The 19,086-nt window shown below is 47.3% G+C and overlaps 1 long non-coding RNA gene across 2 annotated transcripts; it reads left to right on the plus strand.

Moving 5' to 3' along the window:
- Positions 1 to 9,496: 9,496 nt before the first annotated feature.
- Positions 9,497 to 17,977, plus strand: LOC103786073 (uncharacterized). Of its 2 annotated transcripts, none has more exons than XR_611779.5 (3): positions 9,497 to 9,661; positions 11,959 to 12,138; positions 14,337 to 17,977. It is a non-coding gene; the product is annotated as an uncharacterized LOC103786073 (long non-coding RNA). The 2 variants fall into 2 exon arrangements; XR_611778.5 differs by having other exon boundaries at positions 9,503 to 9,661; positions 11,956 to 12,138.
- Positions 17,978 to 19,086: the final 1,109 nt, after the last annotated feature.

Raw genomic sequence — 19,086 nt, forward strand, 5'->3', positions numbered from 1 at the left:
TGAGTAATAAGCTCAAGGCTTCAGGTATTACAAACAGAAGCAATAAAATTGACGCTTGGCTGAGTTATCAGGAGGCAAAGAGGCAAAAATCCAATTTAAAAGATCATGCCAAATGGAATAAATCCAAAGTAATGGGATTGCTGAGCCTTAGCTGCCATAAAGGGAAACCATAGCGTGTCTTGGTTTACAAAAAAAATAATACGGAGGATAAACACAAGCTGATTTAGTGTTTGGACTTAGTGTTTGGGGAAATCGTTACTATTTTTCCAGAGAGGGCTATAGTCAAGGACTGTGCCTGCAGTGCAATGCATTCAATAAATATTTACGGAGAGTCCTCAGGCCTCAAGTGTTCTCGATGCACCCGAGCCAGTGGCGTGCTGTGTGTGCGTCTGGGGGTACTGTGTGTGCGTCTGGGGGTGCTGTGTGTGTGTCTGGGGTGCTGTGTGTGTCTGGGGGTGCTGTGTGTGCGTCTGGGGTGCTGTGTGTGTCTGGGGGTGCTGTGGGTGCATCTGGGACCGGGCGCCACTCTTCTTCATATGGTGCTGCCTGAAACCCCACATCAGGTTTGTGGGATTTAGGAGGACTGGGGTGAATGAGATGTCTCTCATGGGAAGATGTGGATTTGGGAGGCACCACCCCAGCAGAGAGGTCTTTCGTGCCCTTAGAGGGGCCTTCAGCTGGAGGGAGGAAAGCTGGAGTCACTGCAAGAGAATCTCAAACACCATGACTCACGTTTGATTATACTAAAAGAGAAACTGCTTTGCAGGTCTGCTTAAAAATCTCATTGTGTTCCGCATAAGCAGTTATGTTCTGAGGTGACCGAGATTTTGTAAGGCACAGTTCTTTTCAGTCATTAGTCTGCAGCACCCAGGATAGCCTCATCTCAGCTGTGGAACAGAGACCAAACGTTCAGACGCAGGCACCGGAAAGGGTGGTTCAGAAACGAGGTAAGAACAGCTCTGGCTTTGAGTGCTGTGAAGCACTCTGCTAAGCGCTTTATGCACTGTCTTTGTGTAGCTACTAAAAGTACCTCATCTGACAGATTCGAAGGCTGAAGCTCAGACAGATTCAGTAACTTGCCCAAGGCCACACAGCCAATGATTAGCAGAGCAGGGATAGCAGTACTTGACCCCTCTGCTGTCTGGTCTCTCCTAAAGGGGGAGACTTTAAAGGTAGATAATCGGGGGAACAATTCAGCGAAACAAGTAGGGGTTTGTGCTAGTAAAGGCCACATCCAATTCTGGAGTTTTCTTCTCCTTTGTTTTCTGCTTATTCAGAGAAGAAGATAGTACAGACCTGACTGCAATTTCCCCACGCTCAAACAGTGTCTGTTACACCAACAAAAGCCTCAGTCTATGCAGGTCAGGATCACTGACAGAGAATGTCCAGATGTGTGACAAGACAGTGACACAACCATAAAAGTGACATAGTGTCTCAGTAATGGTTTATATAAGAAGCACAGAGGATATCATGTACAAAGAGGGATTTCTATTTGTCTCTTAAAACAAAAAAATTAGTAGTCCAGAGGAAGGAGACTCCCATGCCCTGTGACCCTGGTTGATAAAAAGAGCCGGTTGAATCAAGGTGCATAGGCAGATCTTGGTCCTGCTCAGAGCAGCCCTCCAGGCTGCTGCGCCCCACAGCGAGGCAAGCATTCTGCCCACTCACCGCTGCCGTCTCCCCAGCACCAGAAAGAACCAGCACAAAGAACTTTCCAACTTTTTGAGGATGGGCAGATAGGGAAAAGGAGTATCCCTTATGCTCTCCACTCCTTTTCCCTAACATCCTCATATCACTCTCCTCGGAGCTGTCACCATGAAATTCATTCATTCATTCCTTCGTTCTTTGATTTGTTCCTTCCTGCATCCAGCCCCTGTCTATTCATGACTCAACATTCATGCAGCGTTTAGTCTGTCAGATGCCATGCTCAGCCCTAGAGTTATAAAAATGAATAAAATGCAATGAGAGAGCATCTTACACCAGTCAGAATGGCTATTATTAAAAAGTAAAAAAACAACAGATGTTGGTGAAGATGTGGAGAAAGGGAACCCTGCTGGTGGGAACGTAAATTAGTTCATTCACTGTGGAAAACAGTATGGCGATTGCTCAAAGAACTAAAAATAGAGCTACCATTCCACCCAGCAGTCCCACTACCGGGCATCTACCCAAAGGAAAATAACTCATTATATCAAAAACATATCCGCACTCATATGTTTATTCCAGCACTATTCACAATAGCAAGATAGGGAATCAACCTAAGTGTTCATCAACGGGGCATTATTTTAAAAATGTGATATATATACATCATGGAATGCTACTTGCCCTTAAAAAAATAAAATTAAGGCTGGGCACAGTGGCTTACACCTGTAATCCCAGCACTTTGGGAGGCTGAGGCAGGAGGATCACTTGAGGTCAGGAGTTCCAGACCAGCATGGCCAACATGGTGGAACCCCGTCTCTACTGAAAGTACAAAAATTAGCCGGGCATGGTGGGCGCCTGTAATCCCAGCTACTTCGGAGGCTGAGGCAGGAGAATCGCATGAACCTGGGAGGTGGAGGTTGCAGTGAGCTGAGATCACACCACTGCACTCCAGCCAGGGCAACAGAGTGAGACTTTGTCTCAGAATAAATAAATAAATAAATAAATAAATAAATAAATAAATAAATAAATAAAATAATGTCTTTTGTAGCAACAGTGATGGAACTGGAGGCCATTATCCTAAGTGAAATGACTCAGAAAGTCAAATACTGCATATTGTCACCTACAAGTGGGAGCTATACAATGGATACCTATGGACAAGCAGAGTGGAAAAATAGACAGGAAATGCCAAAAGGTGGGGAAGTGGGAGTGGGGTGAGGGTTGAAAAAATTACCTATTGAGTACAATGTTCACTGTTTGGGTGATGGGTGCACTCAAAGCCCAGACTTCACCACAGCGAACTATGTGCCTGTAAGAAGCCTGCACTTGTATCCCCTAAATATTTACAAATGAAATTTTAAAACTGAATAAAACACAATCCCAGTCCTCAAGCTACTAATTGTCTAGAAATGAGATTGACGCATTAAAGGGTCTACGGAGGCTCCCTGCCTAGGGGCTGGGCTGGGCTGGCAGGGCCCTGGGAGGACTTCAGGGAAGAGAGCCTTCAGCTGGATCTAAAAGGGAAATGGGAGCTGCCCCAGGTGGAGGACTGCAGGGCAGGAAGGCAGTTTTCAGTCTGAGGGAGTAGCCAGTGTAAACTGCACAGACAAGAAATCTCAGGCCCTTGGGTGGTCCAGTAATCCTCTGGCAACCCCGTGCTTCCAGATCGCCCCACTGCTGATCAAGCCAAAATCTACAACCGGATTATTCTTCTTCCAGCCCGGTTCCCACCATGTCACTCTTCTGTTCCAACCTTTCGTGGCTTGAGATAAAAACCCCAATGTTTTGATTGGTGCCCAGGCACTGTGCAACCTGATCCCCACCTACTGCTGGGCAGATTTCTGCTACTACCCTTTAACCAGCGCAAGCCTCTGAAAACTCTCAGCCAGGGATTGGAAACTGAAAGCCTCGTAACTCCAGGCGCTGGAAAGGTGGGAGGTGCAGAGTGGATGACAGCAGGACACATATGACAGCAGACTGCTGAGCTGCTCTGTGTGAGGACGCAGGGCTGTCCTGGAGCCTGTCCTAGGTTTGGTCCTGCTCCCAGGCCTTTGTCCAGCGTGCACCTGACATGGCCTCCTCTCCTATCCATTTCCTTTCCTCTCTTCCACACTTGCCTCCCATGGAGACTTCCTAAAATACTTCTGGAAACAAACGCTCTCCTCCTTTCACACTAAAAAACAAATCTGTCTAAAACCAGGTTTATCTTCCTTTCTGAAACTAGCTCCTTCTTGGTTTTTCTGTCTCTGGGCATGGTCCTGCTATTCTTCCAGTCACTGAGGTCTAAAAACACACATTCCTCCTGTCTTGCCATCACCCTCAAACCCTGTATGTGCAAAGCATAAAACTGCAGGCCATAGTAGTTGGAAGGGACTTTGGATATTGTCTAATTTACTGGCCACAAATCCAGGCATCTCCTTTAGAGCAACCTTTATAGCAATCAGATCTCTGACCAATGATCTTCCAGATTATTTTTCATTCTTCTCTAATTGCTTTAAAATTATTTATATTGAATGAAAATCTGCCTCCCTGGGCCCCTTTTGAAGTCTTCCTCTCCAGCCACACAGAATGGGTCTCATTTCTCTTCTAAACACATTTGTCATGGGATTCTTCACCTTCCTCCGCTTAAACATCCTTTCAGTATTTTTTTAAATTTTTTAAATTTTTTTTTAACTTTAATTTTTTTTTTTGAGAAGGATTCTCGCTCTGTCGCCCAGGCTGGAGTGCAGTGGTGCCATCTCAGCTCACTGCAAGCCCCGCCTCCTGGGTTCAAGCAATTCTCCTGCCTCAGCCTCCTGAGTAGCTGGGACTACAGGTGCCCGCCACCACGCCCGGCTAATTTTTTTTTTTTTTTTTTTTTGGTATTTTTAGTAGAGACGGGTTTCACCGTGTTAGCCGGGATGGTCTCGATCTCCTGACCTCGTGATCTGCCTGCTTTGGCCTCCCAACGTGCTGGGATTACAGGCATGAGCCACCACACCCAGCCCCCTTTCAGTATTTTTTAGGTGACTTTCCCATGACTATCTGGTTACCTCCTTTAACTTGTCACGGTTCCTAATATGTAAACTGGGATTCAATTACATTCTGCTCAAACGATATTTCTTGGGTCTACTATGAGACAAGCAGCAGGTCAAGGTAATTCTGGGCATGAATTCGAGAGTGAGACCGACTGGGGCCAGATCCTGCCCCTACTGCCTACTGGCTAGACAATGTTGACATTCGGTGTCTTCCTTCAAGGCTGTGGGCAGTAAAAGGCTGAGAACAGAGTAACATCCAGTAAACATTCAATAGATGATTGTTCTTTTTCTTTTTGCACTTAAAAATATGCAACATGAAAAAGTGCTAATGATTGAAACTGAGTGATGCATATTTGTGGGTTTATCAAACTTAAAAACTTTATGTATGTTCAAAATTTTCTGTAATAAAATTAAAATTTTAAATGTCATATTAATTAGGTGGGATATACCTATTTAATATCTGGGGATATTACAGCAGCTGGGATACAAAAATAGTAAAAAAGTTCCTGCCATTACTAACCTCTGAGTAAATAGGGGAGATATACATGTAAACCAAGAGTTTCAATGCAGCATTAGAAATGCAATGCAGGCTGGGCATGGTGGCTTATGCCTGTAATCCCAGCACTTTGGGAGGCTGAGGCAGGAGGATCGCCTGAGGCCAGGAGTTTGAAACTGGCCTGGGTAACAGAGTGAGGCTTTGTAAAAAGCAAGGAAGGAAGGAAAAGAAAGAAAGAAGGAAGGAAGGAGGGAGGGAGGGAGGAAGGGAAAGAAGGGAGGAAGGAAGGAAGGAAGGAGGGAGGGAGGGGAGGGGAGGGAAGGGAAGGGAAAGGACAGGAAAGGAAAGGAAAGGAAAGGAAAGGAAAGGAAAGGAAGAAATAGAGAAGAAGGGCCGGGTGCAGTGGCTCATGCCTGTAATCCAGCACTTTGGGAGGCTGAGGTGGGCGGATCACGAGGTCAGGAGATTGAGACCATCCTGGCTAACACGATGAAACCCCATCTCTAATAAAAATACAAAAAATTAGCCGGGCGTGGTGGCGGGCACCTGTAATCCCAGCTACTCAGGAGGCTGAGGCAGGAGAATAGTGTGAACCCGGAAGGCGGAGCTTGCAGCGAGCCGAGATCACGCCACTGCACTCCAGCCTGGGCGACAGAGCGAGACTCCGTCTCAAAAAACAAACAAACAAACAAACAAACAAACAAACAAAACAAAAAGAAAGAAAGAGAGAGAAGAATGAAGGAAGGAAGGAAAGGAAGGAGGAAATGTGGAGATGCATCCAAGCAATCCAGGTAGCTCAGCAGATGAATGCTACAGTGAGTGGGGCTGGGGGGTGGAACCACAGGTGTCTTTTGTTTTGGACGTTACCTTCCACCTCTTGCTAGGAGTGCATAGCTAATTGAATAGCCTGAATTGACTTGTGCCCATCTAGAAAGCCCAATTTGGGGTTTTTCACACATAATAATTTCTTGGGCTCTGGAGTCAGGGTGTCTGGATTCAAATCCCTTACTTCCAATGACATAACCTCTTTGAGCCTCAGACTTCTTATCTCTGTTGGGGTCAATAACAGCACCTACCTTGTGGAATTACGAAATTAAGATATGGAATTGAGCAGAGCACTTGGCATTGTGCTGGGCAAGTTGTTAAGTGCTCAAATGTTGGTTGTTTCTTACTTCTTCACTGCGACTCCTACATTATTATTACAGGTAACTCTTCTTCTATTCTGGAGTTTGTACGCAATCATCACCCCTCTTTAACCCCCACTTCCAGCAAGCACATTCCTGCAAGCCTTTCTTCTGATGGGAACTAGAAAGTCTGATTTGACAAGCTTTCCATTCCTTCTGCTACCTCGTTCCCTTGGGGAGGCTCCAAGTGACTGAGGGGCCTTTGGGCTGGAGGAGACAGTGGAACATAGGACAATGGGAGGGGGTTAAAATAACTCATGCTCTTGAAAAGAAAAGGTAAAGTCAGGCCTTGGGTAATGTGTAAGAGGGAGATGTTTAAAAATGACCCTTCCCTCTAGGGAAAGAGAAGAAAGACAGAAACTCCAGGCTCCACTTCTGCCGGTTTAGGGCCAGGCTCTGCTTTTTTGAGACTACAGCTCCACCTCGTGGCATCACCCGCATGGGTGTCTGTCTTGCTGTAGCCCACACTATCACTGTCTTCTTATAAACAAAAATTTGTCCATAATTTAAAAACTGAATGGAATATCTAACTTATTTTCTAGGTCTGGAATGGTGGCTCATGCCTGTAATCCCAGCACTTTCAGAAGCCGAGGTAGGAGGATTGCTTGAGCCCAGGAGTTGGAGACCAGCCTGGGCAACGTTGCAAAACTCCCATCCCCACAAAACAATTTTAAAAAATCTGCTGGGCATGGTGGTGCACACCTGTGGTCCTGGTTGCTCTGGAGGCTGGAGGATCGCTTGAGCCCAGGAGATTGAGGCTGCAGTGAGCTGTGATCATGCCACTGCACTCCAGCCTGGGAGTGAGTGGCAGCCTGGCAGAGTGAGACTCTGTCTCCGAAAATAATAATGATAAAAATTGGCCGGCCACGGTGGCTCACGCCTGTAATCCCAGCACTTTGGAAGGCTGAGGCAGGTGGATCACTTGAGGCCAGGAGTTGGATACCAGCCTGGCCAACATGGTGAAACCCTCTCTCTACTAAAAATACAAAAATTAGCCAGGCGTGGTGGCACACACATGTAATCCCAGCTACTCGGGAGGTTGGGGCAGGAGAATCGCTGAAGCAAACCTAGGAGGCGGAGGTTGCAGTGAGCCAAGATCTCACCACTGCACTCCAGCCTAGGCAACAGAGACCCCGTCTCAAAATAAATAAATAAATAAATAAATAAATAAATAAATAAATAAATAAAAATAATCATAATAATTTACTTTCTCTATCATAAAACACTGGAAACATAATGTTCATTCTTGTCCTAATGAGATTTTCATCTTGGGAAAACATTCTTTTCTGCAGGGGAAGATACTGTTTTGAAATTGCATTTCAGTTACTTGCTTACACATCTGGTACTCCCTCCTATTGTATGGAAGTGCCAGTTTCTCTCATAAAAAATACCTCATGTTCTAGAATGATACCTGCACAGGTAAGATGCTCAACTCATGTCTTTCCTTCTCTTCCTGCAGACACACAGCAGGGTGTCCCATTCAAACCTAACCTTGTTCTTGCCTCAGGGGTCCTCCTTGGAATGCTCACTCTGCACCCAAGCTGGCTTTTCAGAGTCATTCAGAGCCACTCTAAGGGATCCCTTTTCACTGGGCCCTCTCAACTATAAAATCATCACCAGACATTTCATCTCCCTTGTAACAGCTACACTCATCAGTGTAGCTGATTTCTCGTCTCCTTATTTCTCATCTGCCTCTCCCAGCTACCATGCATGCATCATTAACATTCCATGTTTGTTCTCTGCTTTCTTGGCAACAAATAGTGCCTGCATCTCGGAGGCACTCAGTACTTATTTGTTGAATGAATCAACTAATTCCATCTTTAAGAACTGGGTTCCGGCCAGGCGCAGTGGCTCACTCCTGTAACCCCAGCACTTTGGGAAGCTGAGGCGGGTGGATCACCGGAGGTCAGGAGTTCGAGACCAGACTGGGCAAGAGAGTGAAACCCCATCTGTACTAAAAATACAAAAATTATCTGGACTTGGTGACGGGCACCTGTAGTCCCAGCTACTTGGGAGACTGAGGCAGGAGAATCGCTTGAACCCAGGAGACGGAAGTTGCAGTGAGCCGAAATCATGCCACTGCACTCCAGCCTGGGCGACTGAGACCGTGTCAAAAAAAAAAAAAAAAGAAGAAGAAGAAGAAGAACTGGGTTCCTCTGCCAGCACAGCTGCCCATCCCATCGTGTGCTGGACCAGGGACCAGGGAATGAGAGGAATGACAAAGATGCCTGTGTCCCCCTTTAAGCCGTTATTTTGCAGGAAGCAGTGAGATGATGGTTGAACATATAGATTGGCATGTTTTCGAGGTGCTCACTGACTTTATTATTTGGCTCACTGAGCAGCTGTCCAATGAGGCTGGGTTTAGATTGTTTTGGGAAGAGATTCATATCCTTCTCCAATTACCTTTTCCAAGTTAGTCAGCCATTGCTGGTCGGTTCCCTCCACTATGAAGCTGTGTGTGTGTTTGTGTGCTCGCACCCTGCCCCCATAACCCAGGTGCGGGCTGAGGAGAGGAAGCATGTTTTATTTATTATTTTTATTTATTTATTTCTGAAATTCATTTTTTTTTTTTTTTTGAGACGGAGTCTCGCTCTATCACCCAGGCTGGAGTGCAGTGGTGCGAACTCGGCTCACTGCAACCTCCGCCTCTGGGTTCAAGTGATTCTCCTGCCTGGGCCTCTGGGACTACAGGCACCCGCCACCACGCCCAACTAATTTTTGTATTTCTAGTAGAGACAGGGTTTCACCGTGTTGGCCAGGCTGGTCTTGAACTCCCGACCTCAAGTGATCCGCCCTCCTCGGCCTCTCAAAGTGCTGGGATTACAGGTGTGAGCCATCTCACCCGGCCTCTTCTGTGTGTGTGTGTGTGTGTGTGTGTGTGTGTGTGTGTGTGTGTGTGTGTGTGTGTAGAGAAGGGGTCTTGCTATGTTACCCAGGCTGGAGTGCAGTGGCCCGATCATAGCTTCCTGCAACCTCGATCTCCTGGGCTCAAGCGACCCTAGAGGAAGGGCGTTTCGGTATGGGCACTTCTTAGGAAATCTTCGCTGCTTTGGAGACTAAAAGAGCCCAAAGGCAGGTAGGTGAGCCGCGGATACAAGCCTCCCTGTCTCCCTGTTGTTGCATACGGGTCTCACAGGAAACTAAGTGAGGAGTAGGGAGGGCAGTGGGTTAGGAACAGCGATGGCCAGCAGATGGCGCCAGGCCCCAAGGCATGACCCACTGGCCGCAGGCGCGCCTGGGAGTGGCCGCGAAGCTAGTCCTCAAACAAAGCTGGAGCCAATGCGCTCTCTGGGGTCCTTCACATCCTGCTACTCAACGACCTGAAGGTAATCAGCTACTTCCTGGCTCTGGGGCTTCACCTTTTAGTGAGCCTGGTTAGCCGGTTTTGTTTTCTTTTGGGGGACGTGCGTGTGGTTTGTGACCCCTTTTTCCGTTGGCGCTCAGAGTCCAGAGCTCCCCGGGGTCCGCCCTGACCCGTGGCTCCGCCTCGCCTCGCTCCCGCGCCCAGAGCGGCGCTCACAGGTCGGTCGCTGCCTGCACAGAGGTCTGTCCTGGACCTCTTAGGTTGGACTGTCCCCTCCCTCCCTGTCGCCGCTGCTGTTTGGGGACTTGGACGCCTAACAGAGGCGGGGGGCCTTTCCTCCGGCCGCATGTGACATCTTCCTTGAAGAATCGCTGCCTCACCTAGATGTCCTTTGGGTGGCGCAGTTCGTTGGCCTTGTAGGAAGGCTGGTTGCCAAGAGCAGGGCTTTTGCTCAGGGCCCCGGTGGCTGACGATTGTGTCCTGCGTGGGATAATCTAAAGTGTGCACAAGTCACTCACTGATCAGACGTCCCAGGGAGACTGAGGGGTGGGTGCAGCTTGATGGAACCTCTTCTCCAGGCCAGCAGAGGGAGGGAAGGCAGGCCTGCCCCACCACGCCTGTCCCCAAGAACCCCGTCTTAAGCCAGCTCATAAATCTCCCATCACTCCTTCCGTGTGTCCTGGCTTCCCTCCTCAGCTCGGAGCAGTGGACATTTCCACCTGCAAGGTGAACTATGCCCTCCTGTGCCAACTGATAGGGATCAGGGGAAGGTGGACAGAGGGGCTGCACCTCTGTCCTTACCCCCCGCCTTCCCCTGCCAACCCCAGGTCAGATCTCCATTCCCACAATAAACTGTACCTAGCAGGGTGCAGGTGTGGTTTAAGGACATTCTCCTGGCCAGAGCCAGTGGCCTGCAGTGTGGTCTTCCCTAGATGTCCTCGCTGCAGGCATGAGGCCATGCCAGGTGGCCAGGCTAGGTTCCCAGGGGTGGTCCTGCCAGGCCCTGCTGTCTGTGATGTGTGGGGAGCAGGCCTGGAGGAACTAGACGGATGCAGGGACAAACATTTCCCAAAGGCCTGATGACATTTACTGGATTCGGCTGCCTTCATAAGCCTGCGTTTCTAGCTTTCAGTATTTCTGGGGTTAACTTTAAAACAAAATCAAACCAAAAAAGGTTTTTATTATGTACTGTGATTGTCCACAACTCTTAAACACAGGCCAATGACAGTTTAATGCACTCCCACATCTGCTCAGGATCATAGAATTCTCTACATTTAAGAGTCGGGGGGCCGGGCATGGTGCCTCACGCCTGTAATCTCAGCACTTTGGGAGGCCGAGGCGAGTGGATCACCTGCGTTCAGGAGTTGGAGACCAGCCTGGCCAACATGGTGAAACCCTATCTCTACTAAAAATACAAAAATTAGCCTGGGTATGATGGCAGCTACTCTGGAGGCTGAGGCAGGAGAATCACTTGAACCCAGGAGGCAGAGGTTGCAGTGAGCCGAGATTGCGTCATTGCACTCCAGCCCGGGCGACAAGAGTGAAACTCAGTCTCAAAAAAAAAAAAAAAAAAAGAAGAGTGGGGCAGTGGGGCAGTGGGGCAGAATTCCTAGGCCTCCTGGTAGAGCAGGGTGGCTTTGAGCCTGTAGGAAAGTTCGCTTTTCTGACTCAGTCTGCTTTAAAGTGGCCTCTGAGGGACAGAGACCCTGATAGGATCTGGTTGTCTTGCAGAAAGGGGCAGTGAAGTCACTGACTTATTTTGTGGATAAATGCTGTTGCTGGATGTCCTAGCAGATATATTCCTCATTCTCCACTCAGCTTTCTCCAGCTCTCTCCTCCTGCCCATGTTAGCCCTACCCACTTCCATTCACAAATCCACCTTATGGATGGCTTGAAGGGTGCTTGAGGCTCATACCAAGGGGAATGAACACAGGCATCTCCCGGAAGAGAGCAGTCTGTAGAGAGAACATCTGTATTCCTGACTCGCAGACAGTGTGTGTCCTTTTATACAGCATCATCAAGTTCACCTTTGTCCATCTTTCTCACAAAGAAATCCTAAAAGACATTGAACATGCTTAGGTTTAAAAATGGGAGGGCATGATACAGTAGGAAGAGATGGCATTTGTCACCCATCTCCCCACTTTCTATCAGTGGACATGGGGCAAATTTTCTATCCTCTTTGAGTCTCAATTATCTTATCTGGAATATGGGGATAATGGTGCCTCTGCTGTGGGGATTGGTTGAGAAAATGGACAAAGTGCCTAGCATGTAAAGCACACATCAAATGACAATTCTCTTCTTTCCCCTGGACTAAAGCAGTAAGGAACTGAAGTTCAAGTTCAAGTTCTGCCACTCGCCAGCTGTGACCAGAGCACTTTGCCTCATCTCAATGAGCCCTGGGTTCCCACCTGTGCATGAGTCTAAGGTGCCATTTTCTACGATTCTTGGATTTATTTTGTCTACAGGTCCTGCTGACTTCCCCTTCAGAAAAGGACTGAGGTGAGTTTGCCCAGCCTGGTCTCCTGATGACCACTGTGGTCCCCCTATTTGCTTGTCATCCCTCCTAAGCTTTGACACAGTTAAGTGGCAGGGATGCTAAATGACAGTGCAGGGAGTGCAGAAAACTGGCCAGCAACCACCTCTTCCAGGTCCCAGCGCATCCCCCATGCCCCTTCACTTCCGGGATTCTGACTGCCCTGACTGAGTGTGATGGGACGCACCTGGCAAGAACAGGGGACGCACACTCTCTCCTGCTCCGCCCTGCCGTGTTCCTTCCGTCCTTGCCTGTTTGAGTTTATTCTCTCCTTGAAGAGAGAAAATGAGGCAAAATCATCGGGTAGTTGAGTGGCTTTCTGCCTTCCTCCTGGAGTTTGTTAATTTTTCAAATTTCCCAAAATCTTTATTTTATTTATTTGTTTATTTTGAGATGGATTCTACCTCTTGTCGTGCAGGCTGGAGTGCAGTGGCACGATCTCGGCTTACTCCAACCTCTACCTCCTGGGTTTAAGCGATTCTCCTGCCTCAGCCTCCCGAGTAGCTGGGATTATAGGCGCACACCAGCACACCCGGCTCATTTTTGTATTTTTAGTAGAGACGGAGTTTCACTATGTTGGCCAGGCTGGTCTCAAACTCCTGACCTCAGGTGATCTGCCTGCCTCAGCCTCCCAAAGTGCTGGGATTATAGGCTTGAGCCACTGTGCCTGGCCTATTTTATTTTTATTTTATTTTGTTTACTTATTTATTTGACATGGAGTCTCGCTCTGTTGCCCAGGCTGGAGTGCAATGGTGCAATCTTGGCTCACTGCAACCTCTGCCTGCCGGGTTCAAGTGGCGATTCTCCTGCCTCAGCCTCCCAAGTAGCTGGGATTACAGGAGCCTGCCGCCAGGCCCAGCTAATTTTTTTGTATTTAGTAGAGACAGGTTTCACCATGTTGGTCAGGCTGGTCTCAAACTCCTGATCTCAGGTGATCCAGCTCCCAAAGTGCTGGGATTACAGGTGTGAGCCACCGCACCCGGCCTTACCTTATTTTTTTAAGAGACAGGGTCTTGCCCTGTTGCCCAACCTGGAGTGCAGGGCGCAATCATAGCTCACTGCAGCCTCGACTTACTTGGCTCAAGCAACCCTCCCACCTCATCCTCCTGAGTAGCTGGGACCACAGGCATGCACCACCACACCTGGCCCTTCTTTATTTTATTGTGAATGCAGCTGAAAAATGTTCCCCAGGAACTATCTCCTTTGTAATTTTTTGCAAAGTAAAACTACAAGGTATATCGAAGCCAAGCTCTTTGGGGCTAATTTACAGTACTGTTTAGGGTAACGTACAATAGGTTGGGCTCAGCTGAAACAAACTTGGGGGCTTCAGCTTGAGCAGATGGCTGAAACCTTCACACGGGGCTTCCTCTGAGCCCTGTAGTCTTCAGATCTTGGTTTTTCTCCTTCCTCCCCGCCCCTTTTTTTTTTTTTTTTTTTTTTTTTTTTGAGGTGGAGTTTCGCTCTTGTTGCCCAGGCTGGATTGTAGTGGCACAATCTTGGCTCACTGCACCCTCCACCTCCCGGGTTCAAGCGATTCTCTTCTGCCTTAGCCTCCCGAGTAGCTGGGAATACAGGCATGTGCCACCATGCCTGGCTAACTTTTTTTGTATTTTTAGTAGAGACGGGGTTTCACCATGTTGGCCAGGCTGGTCTCAAACTCCTGACCTTAGGTGATGAAACCGCCTCAGCCTCCCAAAGTGCTGGGATTACAGGCGTGATCCACCACGCCTGTTCCTTCCTTCCCCTTTCAATTGTATTTTGAATGAATCAACCAGTGTAGAATTATTAAAGTTGTTGGAGAGGAAAAACGTCTAAATTGCTACCTCTGTGCAACAATTCCAGTCTTGGTTCTTACAATGAATCTGCTTTTGTAAAGAGCTAGACACTGATTGCTATCCCAGGGTGCAGCTGTTCACAGCACAAAGCAGAAATAGTCAACATGAATATTAAGGGTAGATTTCTGCAAACCATCCTCAGTTTTCTTTCCTTCATTTGAAAGACATCTTTCTCCTCACGTCTTAGGGTAGATTCAGAGACACACAAAAAGCAAAGTTTGCTTTTTAAAATAAAATGCTAAGTAGAATAGCACAAATGACTCTAAAATAAATGTATATGTGTATTTCTTTTAAACTTTAATATATACAGCATACATTTCTTTTAACAGGGACCTTGGCTCTGATGGTCTCCATGTTTAGAATTTGAGTTCTTAAGTGAATGAGATCCAGAAAAAGCACTTTTTCAGAAATAAGAAATGGGCTATGATGACATTGTCAATTCACAATTGCTATAATAGAATATTAAAGAGATTAATTTGCTCAAAGTTATAGCCCAGAGTGCTGGGATATAAATTCATGTTTTCTGGCCCCATTGGTTTTTACCAACAGCAGCCTCTCAAGGATGCTCCTACAGCTTACCTATGTGACATTTCTCAGGATATTCGAGCTGATAGTTTTTGGAAGGACAGGAGGGCACGGAGAGAGTTTCAGGTATGTGAGGTTTGCTTCTTAAGCACATTCTGGCAAACCTCAGGCCACGTTTTACTCTGGGTCTCCATCAGTGTGCACACAATAGCAGTGTCCCCTTGACCTGCTGCAATATTCGTTTGTGATGGCCCCTGCCTCTTCAGAGCTGCCGCAGGACCTGCCTCATTCAGATGGAAAGCAAATGGCACTGGAAGAACGTTTCATCTCCTGCATCTGTGGGATCAGCCCCAGTACAGGCAAAAATCTCATGCTTTCATACCAGCCCGTCTGGGGCTTTCATCTCTGCTCCAAAAAAATGGACAGCTTCAAAAATTCAAAAATCAATTGGAATGGAGCCAGCTCTGTCCAGCGGGTTATTAATGGCCCTGGAGCTGACTAATCCTATTTGCACAGCCTTTTGGTAAACAGCTTCAACAACAACTAGGGTGGAAAAGAAAACACACACCCCATCCAATCAAGACAAACTTCAAGTATTGATTTCACTGCCTCCTTCTCCCCTGCTGCCACTTTTGAAACAAATTTAGAGTATGACACCAGGGTCATTGATCATTGCCAAACCCCCACGTCACCAGGTCCTGACTATGTTCTGCTGGAATAGTACATTGCTTCATTCTGCTGGAATAACTTTTCCAAGATTTCCTGAGGTAGGGAATATAAATTGCTGGATCCCGGGGAAGACGGCAGGGAAAGGAATATCTGGTTGGGCTCAGGTACTCCAGGTAGCTCTTCCTGACTGATCACTTCTAAGGTGCCGCATAAGCCTCCACAGGAGCCGTGGGTCCTCCCTGAGCCCTGCAGGAAGATCCCATTCCTGCCCCAGAGTCTTTACGGAGAGGCTTCCAGGTCTCCATTAAACTTCTTTCTGCTTCAGCTTCTGTTCTGTTTGTGGGAAAGACAAGGAGAACCATGAGAGCTATTTCAGAGGGACCTTGTCTCAGTCTACACCCTGGGCTTGCTGCCCTGCCAACTTAAAAAAAAAATGGTTTAGGGCCGGGTGCGGTGGCTCATGCCTATAATCCCAGCACTTTGGGAGGCCGAGGTGGGCAGATCACAAGGTCAAGAGATGGAGACCATCCTGGCCAACACAGTGAAACCCCGTCTCTACTAAAGATACAAAAATTAGCTGGGCATGGTGGCGCGCACCTGTAGTCCCAGCTACTCAGGAGGCTGAGGCAGAAGAATTGCTTGAATCCGGGAGGTGGAAGTTGCAGTGAGCCGAGATTGCGCCACTACACGCCAGCCTGGTGACAGTGTGAGACTCTGTTTCAAAAAAAAGAAAAAAAGGTTTTGGTCCTTACTCATAGTGACAGAAACAATGACAACCTGGTGACATGCAGACATCAATTTCCCCCTCTCTTCGTTGTTTTAAAATGTGATGTTCCTGGCTGGGCATGCTGGCTCACACCTGTAATCCCAACATTTGGGAGGCCAACATGGGAGGATTGCTTCAGCCCAAGAATTTGAGACCAGCCTTGGCAACATAGTGAGACTCTGTCTCTAATAAATACATACATACATATATAAAATGTTTTGTTCGAACACAAATAAACTCTCTAATTGTGCAACATCCTTTCCAACCCTTCACTTCACCTCCATGTGTTTCAATGATTAATAAAACTGATGAATAAAGCAAGAATAACCTTGTTTTTTCCTCTTTCAGATGTTTTTGTCTCCTATTTGACTATGTTGTCACCCTAGTGGTTGAGACTGAGGACACTGTCTAGGGTCCACTATCCAAATAATGACAATGGGGAAGGGGTGAGAGTAGGGGTGTTATTGACAGATGGATATGAGTTCATTTATTCATTCAACAAACCTTCACTGGAGGCCTGCTGAATGCCAGGCATCATGCTGCCTAACTCTTAGCTGTGCCACTCACCCAACAGCGGCCATGGGGTGGGTTTGGACTGGTTCCTTAAGCCCCAAGCCACGGCTGCCTCACCTGAAACAAGGCAGACAATGCCACCTCCGGGTTTCTGTGAGGGCTTTATGAAAACTGTCACAGGGCCGGCACTCGGTAGTGCTCAATACATTTTTGTTTCTTTTTTCCTTTGGGCCCAACACAAGGGAGGCAGTTTGGGAGTCTAATGCAGATTCATGAACCCTCAATTTGTTAGTCAAATGGACTTTGTAGAGACCTAGGCACCCTCTTACACTTATCAGGGTAAAAAAAACAAGTCCTCTCACCCCGCTCCATATCTTTGAAAAGTTTACTTTAGCTGGGCAAACACTAGGTATCAAAGAAACAAATAAGAGAAACACAAAAGTTCAGTTATTCCAGGTGGGAGTTAATTAGACAACTAAAGTCATCAAATGGCGTCTGGACTGTCAAGTTTTAGGATAACTCAGTGGGAGTAGTCTTGCGTTAGGACTCAGGAGACCTGATTCTGACCCCAGCCAGGGTCACCGCTTACTTACAAAAGCAAAGAGAGTGACTTTGGACTTCACCTCCCTGGCTCTTGCAAACTTCTCTTTATCTGAACAAGGAGGGGTTCTAAGGCACCGGAGGGTCTAAGAGCCATCCATCCCTTCCCCACTTTCCTCCTTCCAGAACATCCCCTGAGTACCTCCTGTGAAACTGTGGCCAGTAAGAAGTGACTGGTCCACAACAGAACTCACATGGAGGGTGAGGCGGGGAAGACACATGCAGATGCTGGAGTTGTCATTTCTATTCTGGCTGTGACATAGGAAGCTCTTAAAATGACATCACTGTTCTGTGAACCCAAACTAGGACCAAGAATCTCTGTTAGTGTTTTTCTTATGGCTTTCAGTTCTGTTCTATTGTAAAAAAACAAAAACAAAACAAACCCCGCCCCTCCCCCCCAAAAAAACCCAAACCAAACCAAAACAAAAAATGATGAGGAGGACAGAGATGCCACAAAGAGCTTCCTGGGGCAGAAGAATCATCACAGATACAGTTAGGGTCACATTGCTGGGCAAGCGTCAGCACCACAATAGAGATATATATTTTTTTTTATTGCGGTAAAATATACATAACATAAAGGTCACCATCTTAACCATTTTAAAGTGGCATTAAGGACATTGGCACTGTTGTGCAACCATCACCACCATCCACCTCCAGAATTTTTTACATCTTCCCAAATTGAAACTGCACCCATTAAACAACAACCCCCGGCCCCCTGCCCCTGGTCACCACCGTCCCACTTCCTGTCTGTGAATCTGTTGCTAGATGCCTCACATGAGCAGATTCCCATAGTGTTTGTCATGAGCGGAATTGCATAGAGTTTGTTATGAGCAGATTTGCAAGTGTTTGTCATGAGCAGAATCACATAGTGCTTGTCATGAGCATAATTGCATAGTGTTTGTCGTGAGCAGATTCACATAATGTTTATTGTAAGCTGATTTGCATAGCATTTGTCACGAGTCGATTTGCACAGTATTTGTTGCATCGCATTTGTCATGAGCGGAATCGCATCGTATCGTCATGAGTGGATTTGCATAGTGTTTGCTGCGAGCGGAATCGCATAGTGTTTGTCATGAATGGATTTGCATAGTATTTGTCATGAGCAGATTTGCATAGTATTTGCCACGAGTGGAATCACATCATATTTTTCATGAGTGGATTCACATAGTGTTTGCCGCGAGCGGGATCGCGTAGTGTTTGCCGCAAGCAGGATCGCGTAGTGTTTGCCGCGAGCGGGATCGCGTAGTGTTTGCCATGAGCGGAATCGCATAGTGTTTGTCGTGAATAGATTCACATAGTATTTGTCATGAGCGGAATCGCATCGTATTTGTCATGAGTGGAATCGCATAGTGTTTGCTGTGAGTGAAATCGCATAGTGTTTGTCGTGAATGGATTCACATAGTATTTGTCATGAGCGGATTTTCATAGTATTTGCCATGAGTGGAATTGCATAGTATTTGCCATGAGCAGAATCGTATAGTATTTGTCATGCTGTGACAGTAGCCGTGTTCCTTCTGCTGAGGGTGGGAAGGAGGACTGAGTCCACCTGCAACTGAGGCTCCAACCAGACCAAGCCATCCATGGGGAAGGAATTAATCTGTGTGAAAGTTGCTGCTCTACGTTATCCCAACAGCATCAGCCCAAAAGTCAGCCTCAGGGAATGTGGGCTGTTGCCATGGAAATTCTGCCCAGGGGTCACCTCTGTGGTCCACGGAAGGAAAAGGTTCTGGCGGCAAACCCTTTCCTTAGTCCTGGGGCCTCTAAGGGACCCCTTCAAGTCTGAAAACCCATCCTGCCCTCTCTGAGCCTTGCAGATGGCGCTCTCTCTGCCCGTACCCTTCACCCTTGCTTGCCTGGCCAGTCCTCCCCAACCAGGAAGGCCTGATTTAGCTGTTGCTTCCTGCAGTAGCATCCTATGAGCTTTGGTGCCACCTCAGTTACCTCCATGGAATTCCTTATGACAAAAAATTGTCCCTTTACTGATCAGTCTCCCCCAGCAGAGCATA

Source organism: Pan paniscus, chromosome 14, assembly GCF_029289425.2.
Source record: "Pan paniscus chromosome 14, NHGRI_mPanPan1-v2.0_pri, whole genome shotgun sequence".
Lineage (NCBI taxonomy): Eukaryota > Metazoa > Chordata > Mammalia > Primates > Hominidae > Pan > Pan paniscus.